Below are 16,629 nucleotides of genomic sequence, written 5' to 3' on the forward strand. Positions count from 1 at the left end.
ACTATATTCCAACTTCTCTATGGTTCATACCCCCCGATACTATCCATAGATTCATCAAAATAAGCAAACAACACACAAAAAACAGAATCTGTTAAAAACAGAACAATGTGTAGCAATCTGTAGGTTTCGAATACTTCTGTAACTCAAAAAATCCTACCAAATTAGGACGACCTAAATAATTTGTATATTGATCTACTGCAGTTGGATTTTGGTACTTTATCACTCTCTGGTTAAAAATGAAAATTATTCTCGTGAGTGCATACTTTCTGTTTTTTTCAGCAAGATCAAACAACAATCATCCAAGAAGATCCTAAAGCCTTTACTTGGCACAAACACTAATTGAAACATAAAAACACAACCATAACATAGGATAGATGATTTATTTATTACTAAATAGGAACAAAAAGCAAGGAACTAAAATAAAATTGGGTTGCCTCCCAACAAGTGCTATCGTTTAACGCCCCTAGCTAGGCATTAAAGCAAGAATAGATCTTGGTATTACCATCTTTGGTGTTGGGAAAGAAAAGAGAAAATTTCTTATCTATAGCATTTATCCTTCTATTTTTAGTAAGCACATGGCCATTAATGGTGGAAGAAATATTAACCACGCTACGAAAATTTGCATCTAAGCTAGCCTTCATCTCTTTGATAATTTCATTTTGATAAAAGCACAAAAGAGAGGTGGATTCAACCTTCTCACTCATGGAGTCGCCAAATATAGTTTTCATCTTTTCATAGGTATCTATGGCATCCCCCTCAAGAAAACCTTCTTCCAAAATAGAATCCAAAACTTTCTTGAACAAAGAGGGTAAGCCAACATAAAAGCTTTTTAGGTATATCTCAATTTGATATTAGCTGGGATACTTAATAACCTATCCCAAGCGCCTTTCAAAGACTCATCAATCAAATAACGAAAGATTCCAGGATCATCTTCATCGAAATTATCCAAACTCTCATTGATAAACCCGGTAGGTCTTTCCATAGCATCATTATTTATGAGCTTAGAAAGGACAGAGGGTCTATCCAAAGTGCTAGAACTAGGGAGAAAAGCCTTACCCATTTTTGGTTCGGCCATGGTGAAAGAAAGGCAAACGAAGAAAGGGTGAATGGGAAAGAGGCGAATAAAACGGCAAGGGTGAAGTGGGGGAGAGAAAAACGAGAGGCAAATGGCAAATAATGTAATGCGAGGGAGAAGAGTTTGTGATGGGTACTTGGTATGTCTAGACTTGTGCGTAGATCTCCCCGGCAACGGCGCCAAAAATCCTTCTTGCTACTTCTTGAGCATGCGTTGGTTTTCCCTTGAAGAGGAAAGGGTGATGCAGCAAAGTAGCGTAAGTATTTTCCTCAGTTTTTGAGAACCAAGGTATCAATCCAGTAGGGGACTACACGCAAGTCCCTTGTACCTGCACAAACAATCAAGAACCTTGCAACCAACGCGATAAAGGGGTTGTCAATCCCTTCACGGCCACTTGCAAAAGTGAGATCTGATAAAGATAATAAGATAAATATTTTTGGTATTTTTTGTATAGATTGAAAAGTAAAGATTGCAAAATAAATGGCGACAGAAATAGGTAGTTGATAGGAGATTAATATGATGGAAAATAGACCCGGGGGCCATAGGTTTCACTAGTGGCTTCTCTCAAGATAGCATAATCTACGGTGGGTGAACAAATTATTGTCGACCAATTGATAGAAAAGTGCATAGTCATGAGAATATCTAGGCATGATCATGTATATAGGCATCACGTCCATGACAAATAGACCGACTCCTGCCTGCATGTACTACTATTACTCGACACATCGACCGTTATCCAGCATGCATCTAGAGTATTAAGTTCATAAGAACACAGTAACACATTAGGCAAGATGACATGATGTAGAGGGATAAACTCAAGCAATATGATATAAATCCCATCTTTTTATCCTCGATGGCAACAATACAATACGTGTCATTTCCCTTTCTGTCAATGGGATCGACCTCCGCAAGATTGAACCCAAAGCTAAGCACTTCTCCCATTGCAAGAAAGATCAATCTAGTAGGCCAAACCGAACTAATAATTCGAAGAGACTTGCAAAGATATCAAAACATGCATATAAGAATTCAGAAAAGAATCAAATATTGTTCATAGATAATCTTGATCATAAACCCACAATTCATCGAATCTCGATAAACACACTGCAAAAAGAATTACATCGAATAGATCTCCAAGAGAATCGAGGAGAACTTTGTATTGAGATCCAAAGAGAGAGAAGAAGCCATCTGGCTAATAACTATGGACCCGAAGGTCTGTGGTAAACTACTCACACATCATCGGAGAGGCTATGGTGTTGATGTACAAGCCCTCCGTGATCGATTCCTGTGGCACCCTGGCTCAGAGAAACCGGACGCCCCGTATTCCAGCCCAGAGATCGAGGAGAAGTCTCTGGAATACGGCACTGCTTGACATAGAACAAATCAGCTCTTATTACAAGAATAATAATACAAGGGTCTGATGTTACAAAGAAGCACATCAGCATGGCGACACTACGCCTGCAATACTACACTTGCTCTATGCTAGCAGCAAAACAACTCGTAGCAGCGGAATACTTCTAGCAGTGGAACAACGATGAAGGTGGTTAACTCCACTCCGCAGGGACTCTGGCTGGGACACGATCTAGAGCGCACGCACAACAACCTTGACAAGCAATCAAGCAATCATGGAATCACCTGCAATCTAGCATAACACGCCAGGTCAGTACATTGAATGTACTTGCAAGCTCACAACAACCATAAACATCAAGGCAAGACAATAACATAGCATTAACAGGTTAATTAATTAACAACTACCATGATGAAGCAATTACCAAGCATGGTATGAAACTGATACAATACTGATAAATCACCATCTCAGATCTCCAACCATATCTCTCTTGGCTAACCGGCCAAGCAATATGCACACAAGTGCTTTCTTTGTGGGATTGCTCGGTGCCGCCGTTGAGTAATTGTCCGCGTAAGCATTCGCTTAGGGCGGCACATTAGCAGTTGTCGCCGGATGCCAAACCGGACCTAGCAACTCGCATCACGTTGGTTTTGGTAGCATCCGCCAAACTGTCTGCTGACCATGATCTAATCTGCGGACAAAGCCAAGGAGGTGACAGCGGAAATCCTTTCCAAACAAATCAATTTGTACAAAACCAATCTAATTGAAAAAAGTTCACCTGATCGTTGATTTTTATTCCCATCAAACCGCGATGATCACCCAGCAGGCTCTCAATGAAAGCACCAATGTCGGTTCAATATCCAACGTATCTCGTAGTAGGGGTCCTAAGCTAGGCGTCTTGGAGCGATGGTAACATGGACACGGGATTTTACCCAGGTTCGGGCCCTGTTGATGGAGGTAAAACCCTACGTCCTACTTTTGATTGTATTCATATGGGTGTAGTACAGAGTACATATGTCTACCATGAGACTGTAGTAATGAATCTTAGATTGTCTATTGACTAGCTTGGCCTCGGTTTATATAAGACACTGGAGGCCTAGGGTTTTAGGAGAGTCCTTGTCTTGGGCGCCAAGTCTTGTGGAGTGTTCCTTGTATGTGGCATGGGCTGTCCAAACTGGCCCAATAGTGAACCACCGTGGGGGTCCTTGGCCCGATCCAGCCGGTCGGGAGACGATGTGCTGAGTACCCCCTAGTCCATGACACCGTCAAGGGGCACGAGAGCTTCTCGAGCTCAAGAAGATGTTGGGCATGGCTAGAGGAGTTAGGCAGGGGCGATGGTGAGCTCGGGAGGCCTCAGGAGTGGCTTAAATAGCCGAGGGACGAGGTGCTGCGCTAGCGTCGCCGCGGACGCGTGTGCGCGCACATGAGCTCGGAGGTAGGTGACGAGGGAGGCATAGGAGAGAGCTCACGGGGATGAAGAGGCCAGGAGAGGAGGGAGGAAGAAGACGGCGAGCTCCGAGCCAAACCGCCACTGTTCGCCCATGGGCGCGCGGCGGCTTGTGTCGGTGAGGAAGCTGCAGGAGGGGAGAGGGGTCCAGGGGAACTGCGATGACGATATGAAGCCACTGGACATGGTCACGTGCACGAAGACGATGAGAGGGGAGCAGACGAAGTAGAAACGGCGCCCTGGACGCGGCCACTGCACACAGAGCGCGTGCACAGGCTCGCCATCATCGTAGTCACCATGTGAACCGGGGCATTCAATGCTCTATAGCACCCAAAATGTTATCTAGCTAACAGTGCTTCCAAACTTGAGCATTGATGAGGCCATGGATTGATCTGTGGTGCTGTGGTTAAATGTTAATCACCACTTGAAGTTTACTGCAGTAAATTTGACCGTGTACTAGTGATCGACAAGAACTTTACTGGCGCCAAAGAGGTTGTCTGGGGTGATTAGCTTAGGAAGAACTATGATCCTGGAGGTTTTGGAGTATAATGGAGCACAAATGAATATAGTTGTTGTGTAACCCCAAAATTGGTCCAGAATCAAGATTAGGATGGTTCACTCACATAGAGTAACCACTTGAGATGAAATTTGGCAAGTCTTAGTGATTTGGTCATAAGAAGATGCTGTAAAAATTTTGCACCAAATGGATTCACCAAAATGGTACTTCCTTCACAGCTATCCCCTCTATCCAGAAACTTCCAAAAATTATAGGGGAATATTTTCTTGATGAATTGATCCCAAATTTTGTGTGTAGAAGTTATTTGGGTAGGAGAATGCTCTGGTAAATACTCAGCCAAAATGAAGCAATATAAAATATACTTGCTTCACAACCTGAAAATATTGACAGAATCAAAGATTTGATCCTGTGCTCACATAGATCAAGGGATGGAGCTAAAATTTGAATTGGTGCGATAATATGGGCACATGAAGGATTGTGCAAAATTTAAACTCATTTGGATAACCCTAGCTAGCACTTCCTTCACAAAGGCTTCCCTTAGACAGGAACTTTGAAAAATCACTGTGGAAGTTTGACTAGGCAAATAAAGTTTAATTTTGGCACAGGTCAATTTTTTGTATGATATATCATGCCCAAAAAGTTTGGGGGCAAATGGACAAAGATAAATAGCACTTGCTTCACAATGTGCCATTTATGACAGAACAGGAAATGAATTTATTGAGCATGATGAGAAATATGTCCAATGAAATATTTTGCAATATTTGAGGACAAGGCCACAGAACCACTCCAAAAAGAAAAACAGAGAAAAAAACAATAACTCAAAAGAAAAAGAAAAGGGCCAAAAACCAGGCTGTTACAACTCTTACCCCCTTAAAGAAATCCCGTCCTCGAGATTTAGTTGCTCAGGCAACAAGTATGACTTGAGGACACCGTTTCCAGCTCGGGTATCCTTTTTTACTTTAGTTATTGTTCCCCCCCGAGAATTTCAGATCATCAACTTACCTTGCTCTGGGGTGGTTTGCTTCACCTTTCCTCAACTCGGTCAGATTTTGTCGACGTTCTGGGAACGGGGGTCCCCAGACTTGCCTGCCTGTGGCCTGTGGCGTGGCTCAAAGGGGGGCCCAGCACGGCCCATCTTCATCAACACAGACTTAAGACCCTCGCGAGGGGCCAAGCCTCGCGGGGCGGACGATGCGGAGCTTCCTCAGGCACGGCCTCACCAGGCTGGCTCGCGAGGAGGCGGAGAGATCAAGGTGGGGTACCTCACGAGGTGCCCGTGACGCAATCCATGACGACCAAGGGCGCCAGGCGGGCGCCAGCCCGCGCAGTGTCCTCCTTTCCCCTTTGGTGCAAAGGGGGCAAGCGCAGCCGCGGAGTACCGAGGCATCAGGCAAAGGTTGCCATTTCGGTGCAACAATACCAAGACTAGGAGGACTGCAAGATGGAGGTCATCGTGGAGCCCAAGACGGCGTCACCACCAGAGCTTTGTGCAGGCGAGGACCAACTTTAGTCAGGATAAGTGTACTAGATGTTCCCCTTCAAAATGGCCAATTGTTGGCGCCCTTCCCGCTCAATATTTGGGAAGAGGCCTAAGGCCTTTGCATATAAATAGGACCGGCCACCCACAGGGTAGGGGGGATCGGATCGAAATCAGAGAGAGAGAAGGGTGACTGAACTCCTCCTAGCAGTTCGTTCCCCAGCAAAGAACAGACCCTCGCGAGGCTGTTCTTCCTTGTATTATTCATCATCATCATCCCAAGACGCAATCCACCACACCACACACTAGAGTAGGGTATTACACCACAATGGTGTCCCGAACCAGTATAAACCCTGTGTCTCTTGTGTTGTTCTTTCCATAGCTTAGATCTTAGCGAGGCGGAGGGGTGCAGGTAGGTAGAAGGCGAAATCTCCGCGCGCACCCCAGTGCTCGAACCTCAAGGGTCTGCCGGAACCCGAAATCCGACATTTGGCACGCCAGGTAGGGGTGCACCGGAGTTTTCCCTTCCGCCAGCGCCACGACCTGCCTCGCGATGAGCAGTGCGTCGCCCGCTCCGGCCGCCGGCGCCAGCACGGGGGCCAGGGGGCTCCGAGCCCTGGCCACAACCCTGCAACGGGTACGGTGGCCGGACAAGTTCAAGCCAACGATGCCGCCGCGCTACGGCGGCGCGACTGATCCGCTGGCCTTCTTGCTGGCGTATGAGGAGGCCAACCTCGAAGCTGGAGGTGACGATAGGGTCATGGCCAACTGGCTCCCCATGGCCCTCACCGGCGCTCCGTGTGCATGGCTGCTACACCTGCCGGCAGCCTCCGTGGCCTCTTGGGAAGAGCCATGCGGCCTCTTCTCCGCCCATCACGCTACACCAACACCCCCGGTCGTCGCGGCCCTCCTGGGCGGTTCGCAGGTGCCGCCTACCAGTCACCACGTCCAGCCATTCATCCACCGGTTCAGCGCCGCTTCCACGCGGCAGGGGGCTCTCCCGGACTGGGCAGCGCCCAAGGTCGGCCTGACCTTCAGCTCGGAGGACCACCCCTCCAACTCGGCCTGCTCGGGTGCGCTCCCCATGCTGTGCACCCCCACCATCTGCCAGGTGGTCGTCGTCAGAACTCTCATCAATGGCGGTGCGGGCCTCAGCGTGCTCTCGGTCGAGGCCTTCAACCTCCTCTGCATACCCCTGGAACGGCTGCAACCCAGCCGGCCCTTCTCAGGCGTTGGGGGCGGATCATCCAGCTCCTTGGGACAGATCCGGCTCCCAGTAACCTTCGGCACCTACAGCAACTTCCGCACGGAGCTGGTCGACTTCGACATCGCCCCCATCGGCCTCCCCTACAACTCCATCCTCGGCTACCCAGCGTTGGCCCAGTTCATGGCCGCGACGTACCCGGCGTACAACCTCATGAAGATACCCGGGAGCAGCGGTGTCCTCACCGTGCACGGGGACACCGGAGACGCGCTGCGGGTGCTCAAGCTCGCCTTCAAGACAGCGGCGTCAGCACAGCCTGCCGACTCGGAGACCATCGAGCCCAAGGGGGCTGCACCCGCCAAGAAGAAACAGTTGTTCACCCAAGACAAGGCAGAAACCAAGCAGATACCCGTCGACGAGGACGGGTCCACCAACGCCACTTTCACCATAGGCGCCAACCTCGAACCCGAGCAGGAGGAGGCCCTGGTCGGGTTCCTGCGTGCGAACAAGAAGGTGTTCGCTTGGGAGCCTGACCAGTTGGCGGGGATCCCTAGGAGTGTAATCGAGCACCACCTCAACGTGTGCCCCAACGTGCGCCCTGTGAAGCAGAAGGCAAGGCGGCAGTCCACAGAAAAGCAGGCCTTCGTCGTCCAAGAGACCCGCAAATTAGAAGCCGCTGGGGTCATTCGCGAGGTCCGATACCCGGATTGGTTGGCCAACCCTGTCGTTGTGCCAAAGAAGGGAGGGGAGGAGCGCATGTGTGTCGACTTCACCAAGCTCAACAAGGCATGCCTGCAAGATCCGTTCCCGCTCCCCCGCATCGACTAGATCGTCAATTCCACCGCGGAATGCAACCTGCTATGCTTCTTGGATGCCTTCTCCGGGTATCACCAGATCAAGATGGCGGTTAGAGAGGAGCATCGCATCAAAACCACAGCAGCAGCCCGGGACAAGGCAAAACAGGAACAAGGAAGGCCCACAGAAACCGCCACCGCGGCTGAGGAGGATCCGCCGCCGCAGAGGAGTGCACCAGAGGCGGGAGAGGCCCCTCTCCCAGATGGCCAGCCTCAGGAGGCCTCATCGCCTCAGGAGGCGCCATGGTCTCCCAAGGGAGCCACCAGCACTGACGCACCCAACCTCGTTGAGCACCTAGTGTACTTCGTCAGCACGGTGTTGCGGGGCGCGAGGGCACGGTACCCCATGCCTCAGAAACTCCTCCTCGCTCTACTGGTGGCCTCGCGCAAGCTGCAGCACTATTTTCAGGGTCACCCCATCAAGGTCGTCTCGTCATACCCCCTGGAGAGAGTGCTCAGGAGCCCTAACTCAGCTGGAAAGGTCGCTGAGTGGAACATAGAACTATAAGCGTTTCAGCTCAAATTCAGCACGACCAGAGTCATCAAGGGAGCAGCATTGGCGGATTCTGTGGCAGAATGGACGGAGACACCAGGCCTCAAGGCCGACGAGGATCGGTCCCTCTCCCCGGGAAGCGAGGCGCCAGAAGGCTGGGTCATGTACTTCGATGGGGCATTCTCCAGGCATGGCGCTGGGGCTGGGGCGGTGCTTATATCGCCCACTCAGGACAAGCTCTACTACGCTGTGCAGCTCTGTTTCCAGCAAGGTGAAAAGGTCTCCAACAACATAGCGGAGTATGAAGGTTTAATAGCAGGCTTGAAGGCCGCAGCTGCCCTGGGGGTGAAACGCCTCACCATCAAGGGCGATTCGCAGCTCCTTGTCAATTTCTCCAACAAGGTGTACGAGCTGAAAGATGAGCACATGGAAGCCTACCTTGCGGAGGTCCGCAGGATGGAGAAGCAGTTCTGGGGGTTGGAGTTGCAGCATGTGCCCCGTGGCACCAATCAGGAGGCTGGCAACATCGCCAAACGGGCGTCCAGGCGGTTACCTCAGGAGCCTGGCGTTTTCGAGGAGCGGCTCTTCAAGCCCTCAGCCCTGCCGTCATTGTCAAACACGGCTCAGCCTCGGGAGGAGCTCCCCCAGCCACCTGCCTCAGGAGCCCCGACCTATGGCCTGGCCTCAGGAGCACGCCCGCTCCTGACGAAGGAACCTCAGGAGGGGTGCTGGATCACGGAGCTCCGGAGTAACTTTACACAAGAGACCCTGCCGGAGAAGGAGGAGGAAGCGGAGCGTGTGCCACGGCAGGCCACGACATACTGCATCAAGGATGGAGAGCTCTACCGAAAGCGACCAAATGGTGTATCCCTGCGCTGCATCTCCAGGGAGCAAGGAAAGGAACTGCTGGAAGATATACACAGCGGAGATTGTGGACATCATTCATCATCACGGACCCTCGTCGGCAAGGCATTCCGCAATGGGTTTTATTGGCCCACTGCACTCAATGACGTCGTCGAACTAGTGAAAGCTTGTGAGGCCTGCCAGTTCCACGCCAAGCAGATCCATCAGCCGGCAGGAGGCCTGCAGACTATACCCCTTTCATGGCCATTCGCAGTCTGGGGGCTGGACATACTGGGCCCGTTTCCTCGGGCGCCAGGGGGCTACCGCTACCTCTATGTCGCCGTGGACAAGTTCACCAAGTGGGCTGAAGTAGAGGTCGTCCGCACCATCCCCGCGGGTTCCGCAGTCAAGTTCATCAGGGGCATCGTGAGCCGGTTCGGGGTGCCAAAACGCATCATCATGGACAACGGTTCGCAGTTCACCAGTAACCTTTTCAAAACATATTGTGCTAACCTTGGAACGCAGATATGCTACACTTTGGTGGCGCACCCCTGAAGCAATGGCCAGGCCGAGCGAGCCAACGCAGAGGTCCTGAGGGGCCTCAAGACCAGGACGTTCAAGAAGAAGCTGGAGGCCTGCGGCAGAGGTTGGTACGATGAGCTTCAGTCCGTGTTGTGGTCCGTCCGCACAACCGCGACCAAGCCGACTGGAGAGACCCCGTTCTTCCTGGTCTATGGAGCCGAAGCGGTCCTCCCTCACGAGGTCAGGCGTCGCTCCACGCGGGTCCTGGCGTTCGACGAGGCACAGCAGGACGCCATGCGGGGGATGGACCTCGTGCTGGGGGAGGAACGTCACCGAGAAGCCGCGCTGCGAGCGGCGAGGTACCAGCAAGCACTACGACGATATCACTGCCGCAACATCCGCCCCAGAACTCTCGAGGTAGGAGACCTTGTGCTCAGGCGGGTTCTCTCCAAGGAGGGATTGCACAAGCTCTCTCCCATGTGGGAGGGCCCGTTCAAGGTTGTTCATGTTTTCAGGCCCGGCTCCGCGCGCTTGGAGACTCAGGAGGGGGTGCCGGTCCAGAACGCATGGAACATCCAGCACCTCCGGAGGTTCTACCCCTAAAAAGGCCCAGAGCCTGTGAAGAAGGCGAATGCCTGTGAAGCCACCGCGTTTTGGAAAAGGCCCAGAGCCTGTGAAGAATGTGAATGCCTGTGAAGCTATCGCGTTTTGGAAAAGGCCCAGAGCCTCTGAAGAAGGCGAATGCCTGTGAAGCCGCCGCGTTTTGGAAAAGGCCCAGAGCCTGTGAAGAAGGCGAATGCCTGTGAAGCCGCCGCGTTTTGGAAAAGGCCCAGAGCCTGTGAAGAAGGCGAATGCCTGTGAAGCTGTCGCATTTTGGAAAAGGCCCAGAGCCTGTGAAGAAGGCGAATGCCTATGAAGCTGTCGCGTTTTGGAAAAGGCCCGGAGCCTGTGAAGAAGGCCAATGCCTGTGAAGCTCGCCGCCCGTGACACTCTCACGTAATAATGAGTTGGGGATGTACACGCCCCAGAGTCTCAGGAGCGCCGGCCTCAGGCCCTGGAGCTCCCTCCCACGCCCAGTGGCAGCACTTAGCTCCGCGCTGGTGAGAAGACATCGAAGACTAGATTAGGTGCCAGACGCGTCTTTTTCATTTGCTTTCCGTAGTTGGCTTGTTCATTCTCATTCGAAGTTTTATTGAAGCTGTTGCCGTCTTTGGCTTGTGGTTCTTCGACTTTTCACTCTCCTGCCTTGATTTCTCTTATGCAAGGCCTCGCGAGGGGGACAGCCGAGCGCCCTCGCGAGTGTTCCTGTCCTAGTCGTTCAAAGGTTTCGCGACCTGGGTCCATTACAGGAGCACCCCTCCAGTCCGTGCCCCACGGGCACCGCGACACGAACACAGGGCCTGGGTCGGTCGCCCCCCACGGCTGGGGCCGGGAACTATCCACGCGCGGGCACGTAGCCGGAAGGCATGATAACGGAAGCAAAATGATGATTAACAGCAATAACCCAAACACGCCCCCGCGGGGCTCCACACTACTGTCTTTTTATGTAGGAAAAAGGAAAAGAAAAAACGAATCAGGCACAGCTCGCCTCACACCGGCCTGCAAGGAAGACTCGAGCTGCCTCCGGGGCTCAGGCCGACTCCCTCTCGCGCTTCATGAAGGCGCGACGGCAGGCAGACACGCTACCACCTCCCAAGCAGATACGACGGCATGGAGGCTGACCGCGGCCACCGCTAGAAGAGTCGCCTCATGAAGAAGAACCGGAGAAGCTTGGGGGACCCTGAGCGCCGCCAGTCATGTGAGCGTTGTCCTCTCCATCAACGCCGGAGCTGGGTTCCCGGCCGCGGTCGTCGTCCTCAGGGCAGCACCCTGCACGGCGACCATCTTCCCCAAACACCCTCACGTAGAGGGGGGCATCGCCGTCAAACTTGAAGTGCAGGGTGCACCGACGGCTCAAGCCACGCGCGCGGGCAAACGTCTGCCAACCGCGGGCCAAGGCCAGGCTACCGGCTGCGGAGACCTCCAATGAAGCCCATGAGGCCCGGCTGCAGCAGCCGTCAGCCTGGAGCCAGAGGGCGCCCAGGGCGCCGGCCGGGAGCTCGCCGAGGAGGAAGCGAGGAAGTGGAAGCCGGGTGCTAGTCGGCTCCGCCGACCACACAACAAACTCCGGCAGCACCTCTGCAGCGCGAAAGCGCAGCCTAGGGGGACGTGCGACCGAAGCGCCCCCCCCCCCCGGCCGCAGCAGTCCGCCCGTCACCATGCTGGAAATCGTCTCCGCGGCCACGGGGAGCTGTCGTGGTGGCCATAGGATGTTTGCGAGGGCGTCCTCGGCCGCGCTTCGGCGGGGGAGAGGCAGGTTCTACCCGGCGAGCCTTCCCCTTCTCTGCGGCCGAGAACCTCCTCGACGGGGCCATGAAGAAGAAGGAGAAGCAAAGGGGGATGAACTGGAAGGGCGTGCGCCTATTCGTACTTATAGTCGGCGAGGGCCAACCATCGGCCCCCACTATCGCAGGTAATCATGACCCGCTTTGCATGCAGGGACTTGTCCAATCCGTGCAGTTGCCGAGGCACCATGGGGAAGTGGAGACGCCCACGTCCAATCAACCGCCACGCGGTGCCCAAGGCCGCAGGCTATTAGGGCCCGCGGCGCTTCGCGCTTACCCTTTCGCCTCCTTGCACGGCCAAGTCCGGGCGCGCCTTGGGCCCGGGGGCTGCTGTCGGCGTTCTGGGAACGGGGGTCCCCAGACTTGCCAGCCTGCGGCCTGTGGTGTGGTTCAAAGGGGGGCCCAGCACGGCCCATCTTCATCAACACAGACTTAAGACCCTTGCGAGGGGCCAAGCCTCGCGGGACGGACGACGCGGAGCTTCCTCAGGCACGGCCACACCAGGCTGGCTCGTGAGGAGGCGGAGAGATCAAGGCGGGGTACCTCACGAGGTGCCCGTGATGCAAGCCATGACGACCAAGGGCGCCAGGCGGGCGCCAGCCCGCGCAGTGTCCTCCTTTCCCCTTTGGTGCAAAGGGGGCAAGCGCAGCCGCGGAGTACCGAGGCATCAGGCAAAGGTTGCCATTTCGGTGCAACAAGACCAAGACTAGGAGGACTGCAAGATGGAGGTCATCGTGGAGCCCAAGATGGCGTCACCACCAGAGCTTTGTGCAGGCGAGGACCAACTTTAGTCAGGATAAGTGTACTAGATGTTCCCCTTCAAAATGGCCAATTGTTGGCGCCCTTCCCGCTCAATATTTCGGAAGAGGCCCAGGGCCTTTGCATATAAATAGGACTGGCCACCCACAGGGTAGGGCGGATTGGATTGAAATCAGAGAGAGAAGGGTGACTGAACTCCTCCTAGCAGTTCGCCCCCCCCCAGCAAAGAACAAACCCTTGCAAGGCTGTTCTTCCTTGTATTGTTCATCATCATCAGCCCAAGAGGCAATCCACCACACCACACACTGGAGTAGGGTATTACACCACAACGGTGGCCCGAACCAGTATAAACCCTGTGTCTCTTGTGTTGTTCTTTCCATAGCTTAGATCTTACCGAGGAGGAGGGGTGCAGGTAGGTAGAAGGCGAAATCTCTGCGCGCACCCCAGTGCTCGAACCTCAAGGGTCTGTCGGAACCCGAAATCAGACAGATTTTTGCTCATATACCAATTTCTTTTGCTGACGTTGATTCTCCATACCTGTGGTGATATCCAATGGGCTTGAGCATAAACTTTTCTTTTGTCATGAAAACATTTCTACTTTCGGCATGGGGTTGCTTCAAATAAATGCAGGCCTTCTGGTTTCAATAAATGAGGAGAATTAATCATGGCCATCTTCTGACGGGATCTGACTGCTCATAGGTGGTACTGATTTTGATTTATTTCTTTGGCTCGAACATGAGATATGTACCAAAGATCTAACTGCCTTTTGTCCGGAGCAATATAATGGGGTATGGAGTTATAGCTGTGTCATACCTCAAATATTTTCACCTTGAGACTGGCTTGATAGGGGCCGACGGACAATTGCTTTTTCTTGACAGACTAACCGTGTATTTGATTCCGTCGGTGAGTATACCGGGTTTGAGCTGATTGTTCGGCTTTTGACTTTCTCATTTTGTCGGTATACCTATTTGGATTTTCCGTATTAACCATTCCAAGCAGGTCAGTGGGATATGAAATCCTTGTAAATCAGAGTAGTCCTCTGAGGGTACGCCTTTGTGGCGCCATATGTAATTATTTCTTTCACTAACTTGGGTAGCCGGACCCTGATGGTCATGCAAAATCATACCGTTGCTGTCAGTCTTATCCTTTTGACGGTCATGATTTTCTTTCGCATGATACCTTAATGAAATAACTTGGCCACACCTGTTCTTAATTCTCCGTATGACCATGGGTGTGATTAGTGCAATATTGTTGGCATTATTCCTTTGTGTCTGTTTTCTGACCTGGGTCCGCACATATACGACATATAAGCGGGACTTGTAGCGGTACAGAGCTCGTTGTTGAGGCCAATCATACAAGAAGGTGACAAGGTTTAAGGCATCTCCTTGTCAGTTGCGGGAATAGTGACCTTGATGACCATTGTCAAGGCTGTTGATTCTGTGATGTCATCTCCAGATCTTGTCGATCCTTGTATTATATGAAATGTATCTCTGTTTATCTTCATTTGCGTGATTCATCAGGCTATGGGATCCGTACTTTCCTTTAGGTATATCTATTGGATCCTTGTCGTACCTCGTATGAGTGACTGATATGGTTGGGGATGCATGCCCACCATATATATAAGAAGAATATGCCATCGAACACTCGATCCTTGTGGTAGGCATATGTTTTGATTGCATTGTACCTTTGACAAAATTATTGCAAATCTGATCCTTGCACTGCAGAGAAAAGCCATTCATGTAGCTTGCCGAGGAAGGCTCGTTAGCTTCTGTTCGAAGCTTTTGTCTAGGTAGTGTGCAGAAGAAGCCTCCATAGCTTACACATGAAGCTTGACATGAGTATTGTGGAGGAGAAGCCGGGTTTCCGTACTTGAGAAGCTTCTCCTCGGGTTGCTTGTCGAGAAGGATTCATTTTCTGTTTGTCAGAAGTTTTCACTAAGGTATCTTGCTGTGTAAGACCGGGTATCTTGGACCGGATTTTTTTTTCACATATCATGCTGAGGAAAATTGAGGAGCCTTGCACCATAAATTTCTTCCGATAACGTGTGGAAGAAGACTGAGTTTCTTACATCCAGATCTTCATACTAATATGCAGACTGAAATCTACACACACGCCCATAATATTCTATGGCTGATTATTTGCATGAGGAAATTTGTTTGACTGTCTTCCTTGAGCATATCACATTCTGAATTTATTTCGGATGATAACATATTTCAAGCATCATGCATTGTTGAGCCAAAATTTTGTATATGATCCATACCTTTGACTGAAAATATAACGTTGAGTTTGTCTTGCTGCTGATTTGATCATTATTGCTGTGAGGATTTTGTACTGATGTAGACTTGAGTTATCAGTACTGTTGTGAGGAGTGCACACTAATACAAAAATTGATTATCAGCCTCAAAATCAGATATTCCCCATTTCACTACAGTCGGCTGAGAATTCCATTTTGTTTAGTGGAGTTTCCAAATATTTGAACTCCTTGTTGATTCTTCGGATCCGGTCTCAGTTGATGAGCAACTCTTTATAGGGGAATAATGTAACACCGGGGCTCAAAAGAAAGAATCAAAAAAACTCAAGCACACAACAACAATCAATTCACACACAATCAGTGTCACATATTATTGCTAGTCACACAATATGCATACCTACTTAAGCACATAAATCTCGCGGGATCTCCGGTTCTACGATCTAGCATGTTGTGACAATGTGCACGAGGATGAATAAATGTGTGGAAGAATTGGTGTAAACCATGCTACACCAAGTGCTAGCTTAGCCAGGTAGCAACCTGGACTAGCTCGGAGGCGAGGATGTACTTGGTAACCATGTAGTAGGACACAAATGTCATTGCCACATTATTATCAAGCGGACGGAAAATATCCGTACTCGTCCAAGAAATAGGATACCGAGGAAAAATTGAGGCTGCTGACATTGCCCTTTTTATGATGACTAAGACCATTAAGGGTTGCCAACATGACAAGATAAAAAGGACAATTCAGGATACAAGCGTGTCTATCACCGAAACGATAGGTGGCGCTGAAAGAAAGATATCAGTGCGATACCTGAGCACCATTCTTGCAAACAGTGTCGGGATCACTCGGCATTAGTCTGCTGGGACAGAAATGACGCCAAACACCGAAGAACAAGCAAGAAAAGAAAACTGGAGAAACGCAAAGGCTGAGCTGTAGTGGATCCGAGCCGATGCTAGCTACACTCACCAGATAAAACGTTGGCAACAAATACTAAGGCTATATGCATGATGTGCAACAAACAAATGCCGTAACCAAATGCAATAAACAAGCCAGACTTTAAACTACCGATTTCTACTAGTTTCTACCGCTCGCACTGAATAGGGCGTCCTACAGCCAGACCTGCTCTGATACCAAGCGTTGTGGCACCTCGGCTTAGAGAAACCGAAATGCCCCGTATTCCAGTCCAGAGATCGAGGAGAAGTCTCTGGAATACGGCACTGCTTGACATAGAACAAATCAGCTCTTATTACAAGAATAATAATACAAGGGTCTGATGTTACAAAGAAGCACATCAGCATGGCAATACTACACCTGCAATACTACACTTGCTCTATGCTAGCAGTGAAACAACTCGTAGCAGCGGAATACTTCTAGCAGCGGAACAATGAAGAAGGTGGTGAACTACACTCCGCAGGGACTCTGGCTGGGACACGATCTAGCGAGCACGCACGGCAACC

The sequence above is a fragment of the Triticum aestivum genome, chromosome 4A (assembly GCF_018294505.1).
Source record: "Triticum aestivum cultivar Chinese Spring chromosome 4A, IWGSC CS RefSeq v2.1, whole genome shotgun sequence".
NCBI lineage: Eukaryota > Viridiplantae > Streptophyta > Magnoliopsida > Poales > Poaceae > Triticum > Triticum aestivum.